Genomic DNA, 25,888 nt, shown 5'->3' on the forward strand with positions numbered 1-25,888 from the left:
CTTGCATCCTAACACAATTTGCTTGAAACATCCTTTTTCCATCCTTGTCCCATAAAATAACTCCATCCTATTTATGCGAGATGTGCTTCTTGGAGGCAAAATAAATAAATAAATAAATAAATAAAAGGATCCCATCTTTTAATTCATACTGTCAGTTTGTGTCTTTTGGTTGGGGAATTGAAATCAATTATATTTAGCATTATTGTTTAAAAGATCTTTATTAATTCTTCTCATTCTTGATAAGTTTTAAGTGTTTGGCATACTTTTTATTTTTCTCTTGTGTTAACTATTATTCAAGAATGCTTTATTTTTTCTTGTAGCCTCGTGTATGTGTGTTCAGTCTTAAGGATTCTTTCTAGTATTTTCTGTAGCTATGCTGTGGGTCAAGAGTTCTTTTAGTCTGAGTTCATTATAGAAATCTTTCAGATTCTTAAGGCCAGGCTGGCCTGAAACTCCTCTTCTATTTCCACATCAAGCAGTTTAGCATCTTGTTCCTGTCTGACCCTGACCTTCAGTTTCCCTTATCACTTACAAAGATACTTTTCATCACATTGGGCCTGCCTATATACTGCAGCATATCTTTCCAAATCAGGAACCTAAGTATAACAACATATTTCAAAGTCTATTTTACAATATAAGGTAACATATTCACGGATTCTGGATATTAGGTCATAGATATGTTGAAGGGCCCATTACTTTTCACACTATGCCCAATGCTACTTCCCTGGTTCTCTTTGTTCTGCACTCTTACTTCAATCTATCATCTCAATCTATCCTTTAGCTTCAACCCTGTTTATAGGCTGATCATATTCATAATTTCTAGCACAAATATCAGTCCTGAGCACTAGAATTGTATGGCACACTGTAGCTTCATTTGGAAAAGAAAATTCATCCTTATCTCATAACTTCTGACTTCTACCCCAAATGCAAACCTGCTTTTTATTAAGATTTTTTTGTTACAACTAAGCAAATCAACATGTTATTTTTCTTTCAAAATGATGATTTAATTCTTATGTACATGCATTTATCATCAGTGGGTGTTATATATTTTATTTTGGATAGCTGTATTAAATTTTAATTCCTACTGGTCGGGGACAGTTTAATTCCTTGAGCAGATATACCATAGTTGAAAGGATAAGTGGCAGATAACTTTATAAGGATTGACTCTCCTGCTGACCTTCCTTTAAAGATATGTAAGAAGAGCTGGAGAGATGGCTTAGTGGTTAAGGTGCTTGTCTGCAAAGCCTAAGGACCCAGGTTTGATTTCCCCAGTACCCATGTTATCCAGATGCACAAAGCACATGCATATGGAGTTCATTTGCAGTGGCTAGGGGCCCTCGTGTGCCCATTCTCTCTTTCTTAAAAAGAAATAAATAAAAAATTTTTAAATGTAATAAAGAAATGTAAGAAAATGAAATCATGTTTTTTTAAATGTAAAAATGATTAATGTTCTTTGGCACAGTTATTTTGAGAATTCTTACTGGTTTTCCTAAGGAATAATTCATTCTTGGCAACAGTAAAACCTAACGAGAGAAAAAAGAGAGAGAGAAAGAGAGAGGGAGAGGGAGAGGGAGAGGGAGAGGGAGGGAGGGGCAGAGAGGGAGAGAGAGAGGGAGGGAGGGAGAGAGGGAGGGAGGGAGGAACAAGAATCTGAATGATCGGAGCCAAATCCAATAATATGAGGGCAAAATCATTCCTATAATTAATGACTTCCATTTACCTTACAGATTTGTTTTTTACTTTTATTGAGTGCACATCTATAATATATAGAATAGGGTATCAGTGAGAGACCAAGGAGATAGTGCTGTCAGCAAAGTGCTTTCCTAGAACTCATGTAAACATGGCATGTGTGATGGCATGCATCTGTAATCACAGTGCTGGGGAGATGGAGACAGGTCTTCAGGCATCCCTGGCCAGCTGGTCTAGCCTAATTGGTGAGCGAGGCAAAAGAGAGACTGCCCCAAATAAAAGTAGATGTCATTCCTAAGGATGTTTTCTAGGGCACATGCATGCATGCGCGCACACACACATGTATGCACCCCTACACCAACATACCCATATGTGTGTTAAAAGAAAGAGTATTGTATCAAGACACTTTTAGAGGTCTTTGATAGTTTCTTTATTGACATCAGAGGCCAATATGCAAGTGAATTTGTTCTTTTACAATATTGGTTCTTTTCCTTTATGAACTTGATTTATTTATAAAATGTAGCTGTGCATAAAATTTTATGAAATACCCCATAATGATCTTAATTATTTGAATAATTTACTAGAATAACTAATTCTTCAATATGTAAATTATATTTTTATTTCTGTTGGTGAAAGTGGATTTTACATGTGGACATGTGATGTACAGAAAGACAAATTAAATTTTAGATTGATGTTATACTTAGTACACTTGTTGGAATTTCATATTAATTATGATTAATTATGAGTTTTGGATTATCTTTAATTTCTATGTGAGCAATCATATCTGCAAATAATAATGGGCTGTTCTTTACATTTAAATCCTCATACTCCGTGTGTATGTGCTCGTGTATGTGAGAGAATGTGTGAGTGCACATGCCATAGGGTGGGGTTCAAAGGACAAATTTTGGTTTTCTACCTCATTTGAGGCAGGTTGTTCTGTCTTAATATTGCTGTGCTGTTGTTATTTGTTCATGGAGAACTTCTGGAATATTTTCCTGTCTCCACTTTTCATCTTGCTATAAGTGTGTTGGGATTACAGAAGCCTGTCATAGCTTCTGTTTATTTTATTTTATTTTATTTTTATTTTTATGTGGAGTCTGGGAATTAAACTTGCTGCTCAGGCTTAAGTAGCAAACCACTTTATTCACTGAACCATCTCTCCAGTCCCCAAATCCTTGTACTTTTTAAAATTTGATTTTCATACTTTAATTTCTAGAATCCATTTTGGAATGATTAAATTAATTAACACACACATTGGCTCAATACTTAATTTTTTAGTAGTGAAAACATTTCAGGGCACTCTACAATTTTCATGTTCATTGTTATTAACTATAGTCACCTTGTTGCATAATGCACCTTCCTAACTTAATCCTCTATTCTCTCTGTTTAACTGAAATTTAACAAATATCACCCTACCTTTCCCCCTGGCAATCCCTATTCTACTCATAGTTTCTATGGATTTTAAGACTGCACATATAAATAAGATCATATGATATGATATATCTGGACTTGGCTTATTTTACTTAATATAATGTTCTCCAGGTTTATACATGTTGATTCAATTGATACATTTCCTTCTTTGTTAAGGCTATTCCTATGTGGGACCTCATAAGGAATTTAGAAGTTCTTAAGTGTGGTGGGGCTTACCCCCAGTGTGTCTGTGTGGTGGGAAGCATGGGTCTGACCTTTCTTTGTCTTCTATTATCATCTTCTTTTTGAGTCCTGTCTGTTTGTAAGGCATCAGGAAGGATTCAAGGTAAATGCTTATGTTAATGGTTGACTAAGGGACACTAATATAGTCAGTAAAATTTCAAGAAAAAACTAGCTGGACAGATAGCTCAGTGGTTAAAACACTTTCTTGCTAAACCTAAGGACCCATGTTTGACTTTCCAGGTCCCAGGGAAGCCAGATGCAGTGACACAAGCATGCAAGGTTGCATATGTGAACAAGGGGGCACACAAGTCTGGAATTCGATTGCAATGGCTGGAGGTCCTGGTGTGCCAATTCTCTCTCTCTCATTCACTCTTGCTTTCACTTTCACATAAAAAAAGAAAAAGGCAGTCTGTGGGCTTGCCTCAAAAACAAAACAAAACATCTTACTTGGATTACTCTCATATAACATACAAAAATCACTTTATTCACTACTGAAGGAATGTGTAGATAGATGCCAGTGGATTAGGTTAAAGGGTAGCAGTTGCAGTCAGGTTCACATTGCTTGTAGAAATCATCTGACCAGGATCAGCTTGTGGGAAAAAGGGTTTATTTTGGCTTACAGACTCCAGGGGGAAGCTTCATGATGGTAGGGGAAAATGATGGCATGAACAGAGGGTGGACGTCACCTCCTGGCTAACATCAGGTGGACAACAGCAACAGGTGAGTGTGCCAAACACTGGCAAGGGAAAACTGGCTATAACACCCATAAGCCCACCCCCAACAGTACACTGACTCCAGGAGGAATTAATTCCCAATTATTAATCAGCTGGAAACCTAGCATTCAGAACACCTAAGTTTATGGGGGACATATGAATCGAACCACCACAGTAGCTGAGGAGGAGGTGAGATGTAATTGGATATAATTTGAAGATTGTCAGCAGGATTTCATGCCTTATTGGACACAGAAGAGGAGAGAAATGGAATAGTATTGTGCTAAAATTTTGGCTGAATCAATGAGAGCCATGAAGCATCAGGATGGGAAAACAGCATGGTAAATTTGAGGTGAAAACTAAGAGTTTGGTTTTAGTTGTATTAATATTGATGCTATTAGATATTTCCATAGAGACGCTGACTGGAAGAAAGGATGGTGATACAGAAAGGGTTGAATGGTACCAAATAATACTTCAATTGAATATTATACAAGTATTAACTATTATTGTTTAGTAAAATGTATTAATGGACTCATAACATAATTCCAGTTTTTTCTATAAATCCTTGCAGTTCTAAGTTATATAATATTACTTTTAAAAATTGTTTATCTGTGAGTGTGTGTGTGTGTGCATCAGACTTCTTGCTACTGTAAGGAAATGATGTTTGTGCTACTTTTTATTTTTTAATTTTTTTATAACAGAGAACAAGAAAGAGTGAGAGAGCATATGTGTGTGAGAGAGAAGTGGCACATCAGGGCCTCTAGCCACTGCAAATAAACTCTAGATGTGTGCCCCCTTATGCTCATGCACCACCTTGTGCATCTTGCTTATGTGGGTTCTGGGGAGTTATTTTTTAAATCTTTTTCAAAGGTGGTCCCTCCTACTCAGCCAGCTTGCTCTGTTCAATTTTCCCTAATATTTATGACTAAGCATCCAATATCCAGAGTGGATTAGAAACCTTCACAGTGTTTTTCCTGTTCTTTCTTTAACTGGTGCCATTTGAGTTATGATTAAGTACTACCTATCTGATTTCAATTTATAAATCATATATTTGCCATGCTATTTCCATACAGTGACTGTACCAGGTATTTTCCTTACATAATTAACATTTATATTATAAGTAAATTCCTTTATTAACCTGTGAGTTAATTGGTGGTGGTAGGGTGTTGTGCATGTTTGTGAGACATTACAGAATGTTTTTGGGGTTATCTCAGTGTTTGCATAGCCCTTCTTACATATAGATACATGTTTCCACAAACATTGTACTTTGAATGCCAGACTCTAGAAGAGAGAAATAAAAGACTCTTCCTGATAGCTTCTCACCCCAGGGCCATCTTGCTGTGGACCTTGATTTCTTTGGTGGATAATGGGTTGATAATGGTGAACAGCACACGGATGGCTCCTGTCGAGATTCACTTGGTTTCTTAAACCCTCATGGAGAAAAGTATGAAATTAATTAGCCCAAGAATTTAAGTTGTATATCGTCTTTGGCATAGGAATTCCATTGCAGGAATTTAATAAGTAAGTAAATCGTATAAAATGTAATAAGAATGTTTATTAAATGGTTCTTATAGCATTAAAAAAAGAAATCTGGAAATAATTTATATTTCAAAATGGCAATGTTTAATAAATAAGGAATATATATTAAAAATATATATGCATTGAAAAAGACAGATTGTGGACATAGATTCCACATAGTACAATAAAATAAAAGTAATGAAAATAATTACATTGTTTAAAAATGCTCAAATTTTTATAAAAAGACAAAAGACAATCCATTCCATACAAGAAATCAGTGGGTTACAAGATAAAAATGATGATAGTGGTTATTTCTAGATGGACACATCAAGTTTGATATTATCTGTAGTCTTTACACATATCTGTATTGCATGGACATTTTTGAAGTTGAAAAAATACTGTTAATAATCTGAAAAGAGATAAATCTAGCTTTATTTGGAATAAAACTCCTCAAAGTTGGTCCAGGCTTCAGAGAACCATGGCAATCGGTGAGCTTTATTTTAACATGCTTGGTTGGCCCTGTATCGCCTTTACCTCCATTGCTGCATCATTCTATTGGTGATCTACCGTGTTTGTGGGTTATTTTGTTCTTTGAGAGCATAAATGTAGTTACAAAGCCATAATATTGCTACAGAGAGCACCCATTCAGATTAAGTGATTATGCAATTAACATGATTAGCTGCAATTACACCTCAGTTTCCAGTTTAAGGACTAATTTCCATGTGATGTGTATCTTGTACATACTAACATTTAACTTTACAGAGTACAAATAAAGAACCTCCTAATTGCCATTATGCGTAACTTACCATATATTTATAGTGTCCTAAAACCTAAGGATTATTTTTTTCTTTCTTTAAATTTTTATTTATTTATTTGACAGTGACAGAGAAAGAGGGAGAGAGAGAGAGAGAAAGGGGGGGGGGAGAGAATGGGCTCCTCAGGGCTTCCAGCCACTGCAAATGAACTCCAGATGCATCGCCCCCTTGTGCGTCTGGCTTACATGGCTCCTGGGGTATCAGCCTCAAACCAGGTTCCTTAGGCTTCACAGGCAAGCGCTTGACCACTAAGCTATCTCTCCAGCCCAAACCTAAGAATTATGACTTTACCTATATTACATTCTACTAATTAGACATATCTTTTGTTTTTGTTTTTGTTTTTCAAGGTAGGGTCTCACTTTAGCTCAGGCTGACCTGAAATTCTCTATGGAGTCTCAGGGTAGCCTCGAACTCATGGTGATCCTGAAGATATATCTTAATTGTTATTAAAATCCTGTTATTGATGAGTGGATAATGAAGATGTGGTACATTTATACAATGGAGTTCTACTCAGCGGTAAAGAAAAATGAAGTTATGAAATTTGCAGAAAAATGGATGGACCTGGAAAGTATTATACTAAGTCAGGTAACCCAGGCCCAGAAAGCCAAGCGCCACATGTTCTCTCTCATATGGGGATCCTAGCTACAGATGACTGGGCTTCTGTGTGAGAATGAAAATACTTAGTAGCAGAGGCCAGTAAGTTGAAAAGGAGACATAAAGGGTGGAGAAAGGAAGGGAGGAGGATACTTAATAGGTTGATATTGTATATATGTAATTACAATGATTGTAATGGGGAGGTAATATGATTGAGAATGGAATTTCAAACGGGAAAGTGTGGGGGTGGGGAGGGAGGGAATTACCATGGGATATATTTTATAATCATGGAAAATGTTAATAAAAATTAAAAAAAAATCCTGTTATTCCATGAGAAAAATAAAGCATTCTCCTTTACCCATGTTCTCCAGGCAGAAGTATCTCTTATTCAAGAAAGTTCTGAAATAACCAGTAATTTTCTGAGCTAGGCTATTAAAAGATTGCTACCAAGGAACTCAGATAATTGGACAATGTAGTACTATATCCATATTTCCTTTGGTCTTAAGAATGCAGGAAAACTACCTCCATTATAAAAATATTTCTAAGTAGAAAATCATACATTCCTATATGGATTGATTTAGACTCTCATTAGATCACCCTTTTGAGGAAGATAATCAAATTTACTATAAGGAAAATCTAGATTTTTTTTTCTATCTCTGGAAATCTTTAAGCTTCATCTATAACATATTATAGTTCACTTTCATAATTTTACCTTCCTAAATATAACTGCCTGCTTACTTTTATTCACAGCATCCAGAAGATTGAAAATGCTTATACATAGATCACTGGATAAAGAAAATGTGGTACATATTCACAATGGAACTTTATACACTATGAAGAAAAATGAAATCCTGGTATTTGGAGGAAAATGGAGTCACTGAAAATCAACATGGTAGATGAAATTGCCTGGACACAGGAATACAAATACTAAATACATTCTTTCATATGTGGAAACTAACTGTAAGCTTACATATGTATATATAATATGTATGTGTGTGTGTGTATGTAGGTAAGGAAACTAGAAAGGGGCTTATAAGTAGGGAGAAAGAGATAGTAAATGAGGTGGGAAGTAGACAGGGTAATGGAACACATGTAACCAGAAAGCAGAAAGGGGGATGAACTTGTGAAGAAGGTAATCAACTGGAGTGGGCAGGGGCCAGGGGTAGCACAGAGGGAAGAGAAATACATTTGTGTGACAATGCCCTGATGAAGCCCATCACTTTGTTTGCTTGTTTTTCTGCCACATTGTGATTTACCTGAGAGTAAGGTACCTCAGTCTTGTGCACATGAAGCAATAGTGCTATGTAATAGGGAGCATACATAGCAGGTCTGAATGTCAGCATTTTTAGGAATGTCACAGTTTTTAACAATAAGACAATCCAAAGTTACTTTTTTCCAAATCGAGGCATAAGAAATCCAGTCTGATTCATGGATGAAAGTCTCCTCATTTTGTTAGCGTTATGCAATGCTAGTGAGATTTCTAAATCAAATAAAGCATTTGGGAAGGCATACAATGTTCTCAAGTCCTCATGACCACCTTTGAGATGCCCCTTTTCCAAGAACACAAAACCCATTTGAGCTAAGATAATCTACTTTTTCTTTTCTAAGCTTGGACTTTGTAAGGTCTTACATGGAGACTATCTATGTACCTGTAAACATCCAATCCCTTCACTCTGCTGCCTGTGGGAGAACCTAACCTCAGCTGTCACATGCCTCCAAGCCATAAAATATAAGAAAAATTGCAATTTTATTTTGAAAACATGAATATAATTATATCCATTTAGCTATTGACAAAAGACTTCTTTTTGTCTTTGCAGTGTCTTTAGTGGATTGTCTGTGATAAGCATCGTGTTCTGGTTAGAAGTGCTCAGTATTGACACTGCTTTCCTTCCTTTGTACTTGGCAGAGGTTACTGGGTTGGGAGAAGGTTTAATTTTTAATTATACTTTCTTGACATTTGAAGCATTCTCCAGATGGTCCCAGCTACATGTGTGGCCTTCCAAAACCCAATCCTCATCCCCATTGACTAAATGAGCTTACTATCCCTCTTCCTGTGAAAGATTGCCAAGGGGTGAGTGCTGCCTTGCATAAAAAGACATAAAAAGACCAAGGCAGATAAACTGCAAAACCTTGAATGGGCCTGATAAAGACATTGAAAACTTACAAATTATAGAATGCTGTTGTTTTAGACTAAGCTTCTGCAGTAAGTCCCAAGAGACCAGGTACCACTCATGTGTCAGGAGACTAAGACTGAGGCCTTTGCCTAACCATGGAGAAATCAAGATATGAGAGAATAGGCAACTTTCCCACAGCAGTTCTTTCTACAAGAAAAGGTAGCCAGAAGTAACCTAATGCTAACCAATGGGTTGTTTTGCTGTTGCTTTGTGTCTGTCCTGGCTCTAAAAGGAAAGTAACTTTGGAATGATCAATCTGCTTTTCACTTCCTGACCTCCTGTCATCTGCCTTTGTAAAAATTTTATTTTATTTTTAACACAGCCTCTTCTGTGTTGCTTCTACCTCATGGAATGAAGTGCTATCAAATTCTAGAATAGAACACAAAGGCAGTTAAGAACTTCAGACTAAATTGTAGTTTTAACCTTTTGAGGCATTTTAGTAACAACCCTTCCCCAAAAAGTGAAAGCAAGGAAGTTCATGTAAAGGAGAATTTGCTTTTTAAAAAATCATTATATATATCTTTTATTATAAAATCACACCAGAGGAGGCTGCTAGGTCAGGACAAAATGGAGTCACTGAGGATAGCAGGAGGATGACAGAGAAGTGAGTCATCCACATTCCTCAAGAAGTTGCCCAACCATTATCCCTCCCCTGCCTCACAAGTCTCCAAGTCTAGATTTACTGCCCCCTTATCCTTCACCAGGTCACTTCTGGTCTCACCCTATGGATAATGTAAAGGACAGAGATTTACTGCCCCAACAACAAAAAATTTCTTCCCTTCCTTACCTTCCCCCAACTAAAGAGCCTGTAAAGCCCACTATCTGTAACCCCAAGCTGACTGCTCTGCTCTTGACAGTCAGTCCTGGCAGCTTGTGTCCTCCCTGCGCCCCCCCACTCCCCCCCCCCCCCCGAATAAAAACTTCCATCTTTGCCCCAGAATGCTCTCCATGGTCTTGGTCACTCCCGAACCTTAAGAGGCAAATAAATGCTTTGATTCTTACCACCTTCTTTCCTGGGAGAGAAAGAAATACAAAGGGGTGAGAAACCTTCCTGAGAGCCTGAGGTCTCAATGTGCTGGCAAGAAGGCATGCTTGAAGACTTGTTAGTTCACCTTGAAAGCATGGATGCAGAGGGTTGTATCTACTTGGCTGTATAAAAACATGAGCTTTCTCTCTGACTTTGCTTCCATTTCACCTGGCATCAGGAGTGAACCTGCTCAGCACCCTCATCCAGTGTATTTCCTTAAAAAAAAAATAAAATCTGAGTATCTGGGTGGCCCTCTCCATTTTCCAGAATCTTCTTGTGTTTTTCTTAGGCAAGAGCTCTGTATTTATTCCTTATTGAAGCTCTCCTGCTCTGAAACTCTAAGATCTCCTGATAATAAACTGTCTCTAAACTTTATTCTCTGGTCTGCGGATTTCAGTCATTGAAATTCATTAAGACAAGGACCCTGCAGGACACTGGCTCAGTGTAAGCCGGAGTTATCACTCACCTAAGAGCCAAGGAAGAGGCTTTGATGCTCTCAAAGACACCTCAGAAATCCCTTTGACAGGAGGAAACTCAAAATGTCAGTAAGGAGATACTGGGAGCTGTAACTTGTGATAAAGGTTATTTTATTTTTTAAGTTTTTTTTTTTTTTTCCAAGGTAGGATCTCACTCTAGCCTAAGCTGACCTGGAATTTACTATGTATTCTCTGGGTGGTCTTGAACTCACGGGGATCCTCTTATCTCTGCCTCCCAAGTGCTATTTTTAAAGTTTTCTTTAAATATTATTTATTCGTTTTTCCATTTATTATTTATTTTCAAGTAGGGGGATATAGAGAATGTTATACACAGTTCTCAGTGCCCCCAGTGACCACCAAGGAGAACCAAACATGTATGCAAAGGCAAGGAGCTGTATTTCAGGCTTAAGCTCAGACTCATGACTTCACCAATGCAATGGATCTGTACAAGAGCCCTGAGCAGCAGGTGGCGGGGGGGGGGTGCAGGTTTTTTATAAGGATTTGAACAAAGAAGTAGGGGAATAGTTACATGATTGGTAGATTTAAGTAGTAACTGCCCTTGTATTATTCTGATAGGCTTAGGATGCCGGCAGGGGGTGGGGGGCAGAGCTGGTGGGCAGGGGTCTAGGGGAATCGCAAGCAGATTAGGTAACCTTTATTGTGATTGGCTATATGTGTTTGAGGAACTTAAGCAACTTGTCTTATGACTATGGAAATGTATGGTATAAGCAATTTATGATCTTTTTTCAGTAACTGTTAAATTCTTATTTAAACCTTGCTGGGAAACAGAAACTTAGGCCTACTGGTGACTCTGAAGCTTGTCATGGCATCCCTTTGGTTCCTGAGTCCTTCAGAGAAAAGAGAGAATAAATGTGTTTGTCAGGTCCTCTAGAAGCTGCAAATGAACTCCACATAGATGTGCCACATCATGTATCTGGTTTTACATGGGTATTGGGACATTGAACCAGGGTTGTTAGGCCTTGCAGGCCAGTGTGTTAACTACTGAGCTATCTCTCCAGCTCCTCAATGCCATTTTTGAGGATAAATAAAAGCAAAAATAACAAGCTTCATTTGCTTTCAAACTAACAGAAAAAAAATTCTCCCTAACTTTATTTATTTATTTTTGGAAAAAGGGTTTCACATGTACTTCAAGCTGCTCTTGAATTTACTAAGTAGCCAAGATTACCTTGAACTGATCCTCTTTCAGTTGTAGGTGTGCATCACCATGTCCAGTTTATGTGGTGATGGTGACTTGAACACAGAAATTCTTGCAAGCACTTTACCAACTGAGCTGCATCTCCAACCCACATTTGTTTTTGTTGTTGTTGTTAGAGAGGATTTAGTTTGAAAAACTTCAGGCTCTTTCCTCTCATTGAAATATATAGGTAGGATTTTGAAAATTAGGTGGGCCTTTGGCCAGCTCTATGACCCAACCATATGTTGCTTAAGAAGTGGGGAACCTTCTTGTTAAAATGTAATCTGGGAAAAGAGATGGCACCTTGCATCTCTGTGGGAGAGTGGGAGTGTAAGGGTCTGAGAATCACTGAACAAAGAACCCAGACTCAAATAGTATGTAAAAACAAAGAGCGTTTATTTTGCAGAATCAGCTAGCATGTGAGGGTCAACCATTCATACAAAATGGCTACCCAAGAGGAGCACGCAGACTCCTTCTAAGCAAAACTAAGGGAATTCCAGGCAGGTTAGTTAATCTTCTGATATGATTGGCTAGGCAAACAGCAGTTACAGTTGTTTGTTTCTGATTGGTTGGGGCAAAAGCACATGAAAGTGACATGCTTGGATATGTATCCAGAAGCTGACTCAGCCCCCAGAGCACAAAATGGCAGCTATCTTCCCCGGCCACATGTCAGGGTCACTGTTGATTAACAGCCAGCCTTTTGTTTGTGTTTTTTTTCAGAAGTCTTGCCTACCTCTTTGGGAAACTGGAACTTAGGCCTAGTTAGGGCACCACCTTACTGAAGCCTGTCATGGCATCAGTTTGGTCCCTTCATTCCCCCCTTGAGTATGGCCTCATCTTGAAACCTTGAGATATATCCAAAGGCTCCAAAGGTTGGTACTGTTGTTTCAGAACCACTAATTGTATTGTGGCTAGGTGATCCTTAACAAATTTTACCAAAGCATTAATGATACATGGTTTACAGGGGAGGACAAGAAGTAAAAGAATAAGGGGACCAGTTAGGGCAGAAATTAAAGTTGTTAACCAAGGGGACCAATTGAACAAAGATTCATACTTGTTTTGATTTTACTGTCTAATTTTGGCCCTTTCTTTTAACTTTTTGTGGACCATCGCTAGGCTGTTTCTGACAATGCCTGAGTTGTTGGTATAAAAAGCAGCATTGTTTTCCCACGGCCTGGCAAAGCCCTCCTTGCTGTAGAAAGAGCAGGTCTAATCCCCTTCTATTTCGTAGTACTACTTCAGCTAGTGAGACCAGTGACTACTCTAGGTGATGGGCAGACTTCTCTAATTCAGTGAGATCTGAGTCTATAAGGTTACTTAGAGTCTGATAAGTCTGATCTGCCCTAATTAAGGATGTTGTACCAGTGTCAATTCCTGTAGCTATGTCAATCCCAAGCAACACTGTGAGAAGGATCATTGAGGCCCCTAAAATCTCATTTTTCTCTGTGATGGTCTGGAACTGTCTCCATATAGGAGCTGAAGGGAAGGTAATAAACCTGAGGAAACAGTGTTACTAGAATTCACATGCTAGAATTCTGAAGTAACAGTGGGTGGATGCAAGGGGTTAAACCGGTAGTACATGTAATCCAGGTTCTGTTAGGGGGCACAAGGTAGGACATACTAGCACTTGTGGTGATAGTATGATTACAGAGATGCTTAAGGTAAGGGAAGCTAACTAGTTTCCCCCCTGTTTCTATCACATATAGCCTGTTTCCAGTTACAGCTTGAGGGTAAGAACCAGGTACCTTCCCTAAGAGCATCTTGTTGGGCTTTCTGAAGGAGTTGACAGATTTCCTATGGTAGCCCAGCCAGTATAGTATGGGGGTCTGGGGTCTAAGCAGAGCCAACACTCTTCTCTGGAGAGGTTAATGGTAGAATTGAGGAAATAAAGGTTAAATTTAGTAACCCAAATAAAATGGCCAAATCAGGGGCCCAGCAGAGGTGGGTTGTGATTAACTAGGGGGCGACTGGGTCCATGGGGGGAGAAGGTGCCTGAAACTAAGACCGGTGCTTCAGGTTCGAGAATGGGCAAAGCCATGGAGCTGCTGACCTTATAGCTATGAGGGGAGGCCCTGCTAGGATAGCCTGTTTCTGGATCTGAAAGAGGAATCTCCCTATCCCCTCCTGATGCATCTAACCTTAGGCCCTATATTTTTCCTGCTTCCTATCTTCTGTTAGTTTGTCCCTTTTTTGAGATGGAGATGGGGTTTCCCTTTCCCTGTAATGTCTGGGTTTTTGCTCTACTGATATGGATAAGATCTCGATTATTCTTTATCTGGGCATTGGTCTCACATCCCCACTTATAGCAAAAGAAACTTTCCATTCCCCCACAAGTCTCATAGTCATTTGTTACTGGGCAAACATAAAATTGCACAATTACAATTTTTTGTTCCTGGCAGTCATCTCCACAGGTTGTCGCAGTGTTTTGCCAGTCTTGATAGGACCAACAATTTCCGCCCTTTGGACTTAGATGTCTCCATATGGAACCGGCCAGGGCACAAAGATCTAGGTGGAAGGCAGGTGGTACTCACCAGATCAGTTAATGTCAAAGTCTTCACTTTTCTCCTTAGGTCTCCTGGTAAAGTCTTAGGGCCCCAAAGTATCCATTTGGTAGTAACATCTTGGTGTGGGTTAGTGTCTGATATGGTCTGAACCCCAAGCAGGACTATCATAAGGATCAGGTGGATAAAGATTTTTTATTTTTTTGGTCTCTCAGGCACAAAGGTGTGGAAAGTAAGAGTTTTTGGATCCTCAGTTTGAGCAGATCTTGTGGGTGGGTGACAGCTCGCCACAGTCTTGTCTCCTTTTTGGGTGCATAGTTATCTGGGTCCACATGTGGGTTGATGGGCTTCATGTGTGAGTGATGTATCCAGGCTGGGATGCCATGTACCTTGATGGCTGTTGGAATGGTCAGGATCACGGTGTAAGGTCCCTTTTAACCAGGTTCAAGAGTCTCCTTCTGATTTTTTTTTGACAAGTGCTAGGTCTCCCAGTCTGAACCCATGAGTTGTAGGGGGTAGTGTATTTTCATAGATGGCCCACAGTTGGGGCCATAGACATTCTTCCACCTGAAATAAAGTTTGTAAGGAGGAGAGAAATCTCTCATCATTAACTTCAGCTAATATTTCTGCTTTTATATTCTGCAACAAGGGTGGGGATCTTGCATACATGATTTCAAAGGGATTCAGCCCTATGGTACAGGGGGAGTTTTGAACTCAGAAAAGGGAAAAGGGAAGGAGAGAAAACAAGTCACTGCCACTTTCAAGGGTTAAATTAGGGTCTCCTTTAGGGTCTGATTTATTCTTTCTACCTATCCTGAGCTCTGGGGACAATACACACAATGGAGTTTCCTGTTTGTCCCCACAATTTTAACTATGGCCTGGATTACCTGTGAGATGAAGGATGGTCCATTGTCTGTCCCCCAAAGAACAGGTAAGCCATACCTTGGAATGATATTATCTAACAGTTTCTTGGCCACGGTTGTGGCAGTCTCGTCCTTAGTTGGAAAAGCTTTAGTCCATCCTGAAAAGCTTTAGTCCATCCTGAAAAGGTGTCTATAAATACTAGTAAATACCTGTATCCATATAAACCAGGTTTTATCTCTGTAAAGTCAATTTCCAAATTTACTCCCTGATTCCTGACCAAGAAACTCCACTTTTTGCATTTACCAGGTGGCAGGCATGGCTTCTGCTGCCTTTTATCTCAAGTTAAAAACTTTAAGGTGGGCCCATCTAAATAAGTCCTCAATACTCTGTTGTCCCTGATGAGTACTCTGGTGTATTTGTCTAATGAGTTGGCTAGCAAAGTCCGATGGGAGGATGATCCCTCCATCAGGAGTCTTACACCTCTCTTGTTCCTTATAGGCTGCTGTGCAGGTCTTAATACTCCATAATTCTGAATCAGTGTAGCTTGGCATCTCTGGCAAAGTTTGCACCACCATTGGAGGCAATTTTGCCACTAGGGTAGTAGTGACCTGGAGGGCTCCCTCTCGTGCTGCCTTGTCAGCCCTGTTGTTCCATTTAGAAACAAGATCCTCCCTTTTCTGGTGACCAATGCAGGGCATGATTGTTATCTTTCTGGGGAGTCATATAGCTCACAGGAGGTCCAGAATTTCCTATATATTTTTAATGATTTTTCCTTCTGTTGTCAATAGTGCCTCCCCACCACCATTTTTTATAAATGGCCCCATGAACCCCATGAACATGTACCATTGCAAAAGCAAAATGGCTATCAGTATAGATATTAAGTCTCATTCCTTGGCCTATTTGTAAGGCCTTGGTCAGGGTTATCAACTCAACTTTCTGGGCAGATGTACCTGGAGGCAGGGCTTCTGACCATACAGTTGTTTCTTCCATTGTCACTGCAGCTCCTGCATACCAGACATGATCCTTAAGGAAGCTGCTTCCATCTGTATACCAGATCAGTTCTGCCCCTTTAAGGGGAACATCCTTGAGATCTGGTTGGGTCCCTTGTAAACTGCTCAAGATCTCCGAGCACTCACGTATGGGACTGTCCAGATCCTGATCAGGTAGCATTGTTGTGGGATCGAGGGCCTGACTGGCAGAAAATTGAACCCCTGGGGAGTTGAGAAGAAGAGCTTGATAATGAGTCAGTCTGGTATTGGTTTGCCACCTGTCAGGGGGCTGTTTTAGCACTCCTTCAATAGTGTGAGGAGTAGTCACGCTCAGGGTTTGGCTCAAAGTCAGTTTATCTGAGTCTTTGACCAGTAAGGTGGCAGTGGCTGCTATTATTCAGAGGCATGGGGGCCATCCCATTGCTACTGGGTCTAATTTCTTTGATAGGTAAGCAATTCGCCTCTTCCAAGGGCCAAGAGTGTGAGTCAGTACCCCTTTAGCTATGCCTTTGTTCTCATCAACGTAAAAATGTAAAGGTTTGTGTATGTCTGGCAAAGCTAATGCTGGGGCTTCAAGGAGGGCCTTCTTCAAGTGGAGGAAGGCCTTTTCACTTTCTGGGGTCCATTCAAGGGAATCTTCCTGTCCCCTCATGGCCTCATAGAGAGGCTTGGCAATCTCTGTGAATCTGGGTATACAGAGTCTACAAAACCCCGCCAACCCCAAGAACTCATGTACCTGTCGCTGGGTTCTGGAGTGAGGAATGTTGAGGACTGTCTTCTTGTGGGCTTGACACTACAGGTGTTGCCCCCCCTTGAGTATGTACCCAAGGTCCATTGTTTCCCTCTGGCAGAGCTGTGCCTTTCTGGCTGAAACTTGGTATCTCATGTGGTCCAATTCTCTCAGAAAGGCCTCTGTGGCTGAGTGGCAGGCTTCTTCATCTGAGGCTGCTATGAGATGGTCATCTATGTACTGCAAGAGGGTTATTTGGGGATGAGTCTGGTGGTACTCACCCATATCCTCATGGAATGCTTCATCAAAGATGGTAGGTGAGTTTTTAAATCCTTGTGGCAGTCTGGTCCAAGTCAGCTGTCCATTGAATCCACGTTATGGATCACTCCATTCAAAGACAAACAGAGGTTGACTGGCCAGGGCCAGTGGCAAACTGAAGAATGTGTCCTCGAGGTCCAGCACGTGTACACATTGTGCTCAGGTGATAGAGTGCTCAGCAGAGTGTACAAGTTCGGCACCGTGGGGTAGATATCTTCCACCCATTTATTCATTTCCCTCAGATCCTGCACAGGCTGGTAGTCACTGGAGTGATTTTTTTTTTTAAACTGGCAGGAGAGGAGTATTCCAGGGAGACTGACAAGGGACTAATATCCCTTGTTCCCAAAGTTGGTTTATGTGAGGTATTATTCCCAGTTTGGCCTCTTGAGGGATAGGGTATTGGTGGACTCAGCTTGGGCTGGCATTAGCCCTCAGTTGGACCATGATTAGGGCCTGATGCTTGGCCAGCCTGGTCTGATTTCTTTCGCCCTTTCACTTGGAATCCTTTCCCATAGTTCCCTCAGGTATGGGCTTTCAGAGGTGGCTTGGGAGAGAGAGGTACAGAGTTTATATTATTCTTCCAGTGACACAGTTAACATGTGTACAGAACCATTCTGATAAAGAACCTGTACTCCCTAGGGGCTGAAATGGATTTGGGCCCCCACTTTAGTCCAGAGGTCTTGCCCAAAGAGTGGATATGGGCACTCAGGGATGACCATGAATGAATGGGTTACCCATCCCATTCCTTAGTCCACTTCTCTTTGGGTAGTCCATGAATATTGATTTGTTCTAGTGGCTCCCTGGACCCATGTACATCAAAAGGGACTGTTTCAGTGGGCTGTTTCAGAATTGAATACTGAGCACCAGTGTCGACTAGAAAGTCTATTGGTTTCCCTTCCACCTTCAGGGTTACTCAGGGCTCATGGAGAGGATGTGAGCCCTGATGCTCTCAGTCACTGAGTTCTCCTATCTCTAGGATTTTAGGATTTTTGTCCCTTTGTCTTTGTGGACATTCATTTTTCCAATGTTCCATTTCTTTTCAATAAGCACATTGGTCTTTTTGGAGATGGGGTTGGTGTTGTCCTTCCTCTCTTAATTGTGGGGCTGGTCTGCTCCTGTTTTTCCCATAAGCCTTGTTTTTTAATTCCCTTGGGTCAGATTTTTCCATGGCAGCCAGTAATATTTTGGCCAGGCCTGTAGTTTGTTTATCTTCTGGAGTCTCTCTATTATCCTAAACCTTTTCTGTTATTGCTACTAGTTCTGACATTTGCTTAACCGCAATATGTCCAGTCACTGTAGTTTCCTGAGAATGTCTGGTGCTGCCTGGTTGACAAAAGCCATGTTCACGGCAGACTGATTTTCTCTTGCTTCCAGGTCCAGAGGAGTATAGGTCTGGGAGGCTTCTAAAAAGGCCCCTGGGCTTTCCTCCTTACCTTGTATAACATGACCTATCTTAGATAAATCTGTGGGCTTCCTAGCAGCCTCTCAGAGACCCACACATCAGAATCTGGCTTTGAGTCTCTCCTTACCTTCAGGGCTGTTGTGGTCCCAGTCAGGGCAGGCTAAGGGGAAGGCTGCATCCATGACAGCCTGCACAATTGTGGGTTGGCTGTTAGGTCCAGCAACTAGCTTGTGGGCAGCAGCTAGAATCCATTCCCTTTCCTCTGTTGTAAAGAGAACCTGCAAAAGCTGCTGACAGTCATCCCAAGTGGGCTGGTGAGTTATCATCATAGAATCTAACAAGTCTAGGGGGACCAAGGGTTTTTCTGAAAACTTTGGATTCTGCATTTTCCAATTATATAGGTCACTGGTAGAAAAAGGGATATGAGTCATGAACTGTTGGCCATCCTGATTGGCGGGGGGGGGGGGGGGATTGGTGTTACTTACAAGGGTACTAAAACCGCGGTGTAGTCTACCTGTCTTGTGGTCTGGGCTAGCATATGGGAGGGACTAATGATTTTCCTCCTCCTTCCCTGGGGCCCTGATTGTCAGCTACTGCTTGTGGTATGGGTTCTGGTGCAGGGGCAGGTACATAGGGAGGCGGGTAGAGATTCTCCTTGGGGAAAAAGGGGGTAGGACTGCCAGCTTATGATCCTATAGTGGTTTTGATTCTTTAATAGGCAGGATGGCTTGGGCTGGTAGCATAAAGGGGCTCAAACAAGAAGGGGGGCTTCCTACTAGATATGGCCAGGTGGTGATGTATGGGACTTAGTCATGATGTTCAGGACTCCCATGCATGATACTTTAACTTTATAAATGGTGTGGAGGTGGAAGGTGCCTCCCTCTGGCCATCTCACATTGAAAATCAGCCATTAATTCCTGCATAAGATAGTTAGTTTCCCTGACCATACTGTTAAACCTAAATTGTCTGCCAGGCATTTGAAATCCTTGAAATGTGATTGGACTAGGTCCAGTGGGGGTGGAGCTGGTTGCCTGTCCTATAGTAACTTTCAATAATATTTTTAAGAAAACAGAAAAGGACAAACAAAACACAGATACACAGACACAAGAACAGATTTTCCAGGAAGTGAAAAAGACGCTCAAATGCTGCAGTTGGTAGCCTATACCATGAATGGGCTCTGCCAGATGGTCACGACCTGTCACTATTTATCAAAAGCAGAGTCAGACTGGGGCTCTCAGGCTCCACCAGAAAGGGGTCTGGCGCATCCTCAGAAGCCCCTGGACCTGTCAGCCTTAACTCTGTGGGCCTCCAAATTGTGCCCGGATGCCAGATTTAGAGAAAACAAAACAAAGAGCAGAGCAGACCAAAGACATACAGAGGGGAGCCCAGATTCACTGATCTGAGAACCAAATATTCTGGAAACACTCCACTATTGAATCAGGGGTCCCCAGCGATCTGGAACAAGCCCTCAAATGTAACGGTCCAAGAATCTTTGAAGAAAGACCCCAGACTCAAATAGTATGTAAAAACAAAGAGAGTTTATTTTGCAGAATCAGCCAACATGCGGGGGTCAACCATTCATACAAAGTGGCTACCCCAAGAGGTGCATTCAGGCTCCTTTTAAGCATAGCTAAGGGAATTCCAGGCAAGTTAGGTAATCTTCTGACATGATTGGCTAGGCAAGCAGCAGTTAGTTTTTTGTCTCTGATTGGTTGGGGCAAAAGTAGGCAAAAGGGACATGTTTGGACATGTCTCCAGGAGCTGACTCAGCCCCACCCCACTCCCAGCATAAAATGGTGGCTATCTTTCTTGGCCTCAGCCCCCAGGGCATAAAATGGTGGCTATCTTCTCTGGCCACATGTCAGGGTCACTGTTGAGTAACAGCCTGCCCTGTGTTTGTGGTTTTGTCCAGAAGTCTTGCCTACCTCTCCAGGAAGCTGAAACTTAGGCCTAGTTAGGGCGGCACCTTACTGAAGCCTGTCATGTGTCAGTTTGGTCCCTTCAGGAGCATACATAACCTTTGAGGGTGCTTTGCTCTAGGCTACAAAACTAGGAAGATATGAAAAGTTGTTTCTATAGTAAACTAAATTAACTGGTAATAGTGATTGGAGGACAAAGTGTGCTAGCAAGTGGGCATACTTGAAGACCATTACTGTTTACCTTGAAAGCATGGGTACAGAGGTTGTATCTACTTGGCTGTATAAAAACATGAGCTTTCTCTTTGACTTTGCTTCCTTGATTTGCATCATATTCTGGCCTAATGCTTATTCAACAATACTTTGTCTCACCCAGTTCTGCTGTGGAAAAAATTTGGGGGTTTAGAAATGTGGTTTTTAATTATATTCTTGCAACATTTTCAAGCATAAGACACATTTGGAACAAATATTTTGTTTTTATTTTTGAAATCACAGCTATAGTCTTCCTTTAAAATCGGTAATACTTGGGCTGCAGAGATGGTTTAATGGTTAATGTCACTTGCTTGCAAAGTCTGTCTAGGTTCAATTCCTCAGTACCCACATAAAGCCAGATGCACAAAATGGTGCATATGTCTGGAGTTCATTTGCATGTCAGGAGGCCCTGGTTTGTCATTTTTTTTTTTCTCTCATTTGCTCTGTCTGCCTCTTTCTCTTTCAAATAAATAAATAAAAATATTTTTTAAAACACAAATTGGTGATACTTATAGTCTTAGATAGCTGGGTCATTTATTTCCTAAACAATGACTCATTTTTATTTTTTTATTCTGTAAAGTAATTAGGACATTGCTAATAATCAACCCCAAACTATATATATATATAGATTCTTATAATTCTTATATTATTGGTGTTTCTTTCTCTCTTGTACACACACACATACACACACCAATGCATTTACTTTGAAGATGGTAGATGAGTAAATTCAAATGAAATTTTGGATGTACAGTCATAGTAAGAGTGGGGACTTATCAGTGGTCAAATGAGTGATGGATCCTAGCTTGTGTACTTCTATGAAGAGGTGCTGCAGAACAATGATCTCCTTGTAAATGGAATGCATATATTAGGAGTAAGTAATTGCTAAATAAAAACTTATTTAAAAATTTTTAATATAATAACAATTTAGGAAGCTAATTAACATGTTTCCGCTCAACCCAGAGATATATTATTGAGGACATAACCCTTTTTCAGGAGGAGGGAGCAGAATTATTTGATAACATGACTGGGTAAATGTCTAATGATAGTGATCAGAAGTGGCAGCAACCTTTTCTTGAAGCATACCCATTTATTTCTCTTTAGAAAGCCAACCTTGAGCACAGTATGTGAAAGTATGTCATTCTTGCTTTTCTCCAACTTTCTGAGAAATAGGAAAGCTGTTTTCTGGAAAGAGAAGGAATCCCAGAATCTCTGTAGTTTTTAGAGAGCAGCAGAAAGATACCAAGTTATATGAATTCATAGGACAGAGTGAGAGTATGCCTAAGTTTGGTAGTCTATTTCCTTTCATGTAGAACTTTGATTTCAATCATATTTAGCTTTAAATAGGGCTAGAAAGAAAAGATCCATCATTGGACTCTCCGTTTCTGGATGGCAGAAAAGTTATAATACCTTCCTTCCATGGAGCCCAGCGTGTTTGCATTTCAGAACTTTTGCAAATTAGACATTTCATGTGTAAAGTGGAACCCAGTGCTCAGGGCTTCAGAGTGAATGATGCTGAAAACTCAAGTAAAAACTATGAAATTGTGTCATGAGTGACTCAAAACTACAAAGCAGAATGATATAACATTTTATAATTATACAAAAAAGAGTGATTAGGCAATAATATTAAATAATATAGTTGCTATGTAGAACAGGTGTAATGTGTTTATTTGCAGTGGAAGCTACTAGGGAGTTCTGGACTAGCCTTGCAACAATCAAAGAGGATATGCATTGTTTCTTGGTCCATGCTTCCTGATTACATTAAGTCTAGAACTAGTAATTCTATTTCTTTTTCTTATCACTAACTAGAAAACAAAAATAAAAGAGCAAATGCAAACCAAAGCCTTCATTGTGATGTCTCCTCATTTCATTTAAGATCTATTGTAATGAAAGGTTTGTGTTGATGAAAGGTACATTATATAAGAAGGCCTAGAATTCATAACACTTTGCTTTTCAGTGATGTGGAGACATTTGTCATCCTAAGGGGTCCTCACAGAAATTTCTTGTACTTTTTGCACTAGTAGCCATAATTAAGTTTTCACTCCAGTGAAAGCAATTCATCATTATATTTAGACATACCCTCATTCTTTCTCCTTAATCCCAATGAGGATTTTTGCTTGGCTGGTTTTGTGTTTTAAAGAAGATGACATAGAATAATCCTGAGGTATTAGATGAGTTTTCCAATGAAAGACATATGGACTTCAGAAGACATGCTTGTATTCTTGTAAAGACATGCAAAGGATTTGAATCTTTTAAGATAAAACTGTCTTTTGCAAATCATATAAAAAGTGCTTTGAAACAGAAAATAGTATCAGTTTATTATTTCAGGTAATGCCTCCTTGAACGAGAGAATTTTTAGCACATTATTAAATATATTTTACCAATCCTCTCAGGTCTAAGGCTCTAAACACCAGCAACACTAGCTAAATGTTGCCTGAATTTCAAGTAGATTAGGAAAATTGATGCAGAGAACACACTGAAAATTAATTTTTATAGCAAGTTGTTTATATAAAAAAATAGAAAGTTCTTAAGTAAAAGTAGAAATAATAGCTTAGTTATGTAGAGATGGTTTTGTTTTGCCATGCCCTATGCTGGTTACACCACTTCTCTGGGAACACCTACACCAAACATATCTAGGGAGAGTGCTCCTTCAGTGCTAGGAACCTGCTGTCATAACTATACAAATATAGAAGGAAGACATTTATTTACAATATGTCTGGGCAAATTACTGCCAGCTATCAGGGACCAAGACTGCATGTGTTTAGAGTTGTTTTAAACAAGGCATTAGTTTCTCTCTTTGTAATTTTTAGCAGTAGTTAAATCTCCTTAAAACTTTTTACTATGACTAGTTTATAGGTAGAAAGTGATATTTTCTGCCTCCTATAGCAATCATTTAAAAATGTCTAATTTAGCATAAAATGAGATCCCTGCTAATTTTATGGATGTACCTTAAAGAATTTGCAGGTTGGGCTGGAGAGATGGCTTAGTAGTTGAGGCACTTGCCTGCCATGCCTAAGAACCCAGGCTTGATTACCCAGTACCCATGTAAAGCCAGATGCACAAGGTGGCACATGTGTTTGGTGGCACATTTCATTTGCAGTGGCCTGAGGCCTCTCTCTCTCTCTCTCTCTCTCATTCACTGGAATAAATACTAAGGAAAAGAATTTGTAAGAGTTGGCACAGTTCTTAGGCCATATTCTTCTTGTATTGTCCGTGGGAGAACATTCACAGTTGCTATTCTTGGATGGATGCAGGTTTCATACACCTAACCTGGCCTTCCAACTTTAGAAGGGGAATATCTAACTCTAATAATATCTATGTCATTTCAAACCATGTTCCCCATTTGGTGCATGTGTCTAGAAAATTGTCAGTAGGAATTATGGGAAGTCAAGAGCAATTCACTTGTCAATACTCCTGGCTGAGTCTGAGTGGAGGATCACTGCTTTGGGTTCTTTGTTCACCTGGCCTATTGCTGCAGCCAACTTCCCAAAGCCATAGCAGAGCTCAGCTTCAGCTGCACTAACCATCTCCTGTCTGTTCTATGTGCCTTGTGGAGAGACTCAGGGGTTAACCCACATATGGCCATATTTTCCAGGTGGTGAGAGCAGTCAGAGGATCTCAGTTCCATTATTCTATCTCTCAGGTAAAGTATACAGCGAAGTCACATTATCCCTCACTGTTCAGAGTTTCAGAAGTTGTTTCCCATGGCAGTAGCAGGCTGAGTGTCAACCCTAAGTTAGGCACAGTCCTTCAGAGGAACAGACCATGGGAATATATAGGATTATAGGGAGTAATTTATTATGAGGAATTAGCTTGCAGGTTACATAGCCTGCTAAGTTCCTGATCTGCTGTCTTCAGGCTGGAGGCATGGGAACACAGGAGCTATAGATCAGAGAGCCTGATAACCAGGGGCTGATAGTATAAGTCCTGTTGAAAATCTGAAGATCTGCGGTCACGGGTCCCACTCTCTGAGAGCAGAGAAGGCTAATAGCTCAGTGTAAAAAGAAGCAGCTAAGTCAACCTTTATGTTGAGGCCTTGAAAAATGGATGCACACTCAAAGAGGTAAGGGCAGTTTTCCAAGTTGGTTATTTCCAATGCTTGTCTTGGCATCTCTTAGCCTGATTAAATTGACACCTAAAACTGACCAAAGTGATTTATTCCTTTGTGTTCTTTGGCACAGCTACCAAAGCAAAGCATTTCACACAGACAGGCTGAGGCAGAGATGATAAACTCCAGCTTATTGAGGCTTCATGAGAATTCTTGCATTTAATATTTATTTATTTATTTATTTTGCAAGGAGAGAGAGAGAGGAGGCAGACAGAGAGACAGTGGGAACTCCAGGGCCTCTAGCCACTGAAAATGAATTCCAGACACATGCACCCTCTTGAGCATTTGGCTTATGTGGGCACTAGGAAATAGAACCTGGTTTTTGGCTTCTCAGGCAAGCACCTTAACTGTTAAGCCATCTCTCCAGCTAAATTTTTGCATTTAAAATGGCAGACAGACAAGCAAGGACACTAAAATCAAACCAAAGAACTAATTGTTCTGCACTGGCTTTTAGTTTGTGACTGTGGGTTATGAACATCAATATCATCATTACTGTTGCTGTTGTTTTGTTAATTTGGGGCAAGGGCTTGTTCTATAGCCTTGGATAACCAGGAACTTTAGGTAATCCCTCTGCCGTTACTTTTAACCAACATATTTTTAGAGACTGCAGAACGCCATCAAAATTGGCTCATACCTAGGCATAGTGCACATATCTTATAATCCTAGAATTTGGGAGGCATAGGCAGGAGTTTAAGTTCCTCCTTGACTACATAAAGAGTTTAAGACTAGCCTGGGCTATAGGAGATCCTGAATTGAAAAAAAAAAAAAACAAGTAAAAATGAAATAAATAATGATGAATGATGAAAACATGATGAATACCGTGTCCTAGTACTGAGTAAGCCTCAGAGGTTGTTGTTCTGACCAGTAGCACACAGACCCTGCACTTAGAAGGGCCCTATGATTGGCTTAATGTTAACTACTTAAGCTCCTTAGTAGCTTCTGCTACAGGTGCACATGCTC

At 40.2% G+C, this 25,888-nt stretch overlaps 1 protein-coding gene across 3 annotated transcripts in view; it reads left to right on the forward strand.

The window, feature by feature from the left end:
* The window catches only part of Gpr63 (G protein-coupled receptor 63), a 144,105-nt gene that overhangs the window by 105,477 nt on the left and 12,740 nt on the right, over positions 1-25,888 (forward strand). The window contains exons 2-4 of one of the 3 annotated variants that reach the window (XR_006638089.1): positions 6,733-6,970; positions 7,730-7,939; positions 12,572-12,723. The gene's annotated coding sequence lies outside the window, so the exon portion shown is untranslated. The remainder of the gene's footprint in view (positions 1-6,732; positions 6,971-7,729; positions 7,940-12,571; positions 12,724-25,888) is intronic. The other 2 variants (XR_006638088.1, XR_006638090.1) reach the window with 2 other exon arrangements.

Source organism: Jaculus jaculus, chromosome 7 (genome assembly GCF_020740685.1).
Source record: "Jaculus jaculus isolate mJacJac1 chromosome 7, mJacJac1.mat.Y.cur, whole genome shotgun sequence".
NCBI classification, from domain to species: Eukaryota; Metazoa; Chordata; class Mammalia; order Rodentia; family Dipodidae; genus Jaculus; species Jaculus jaculus.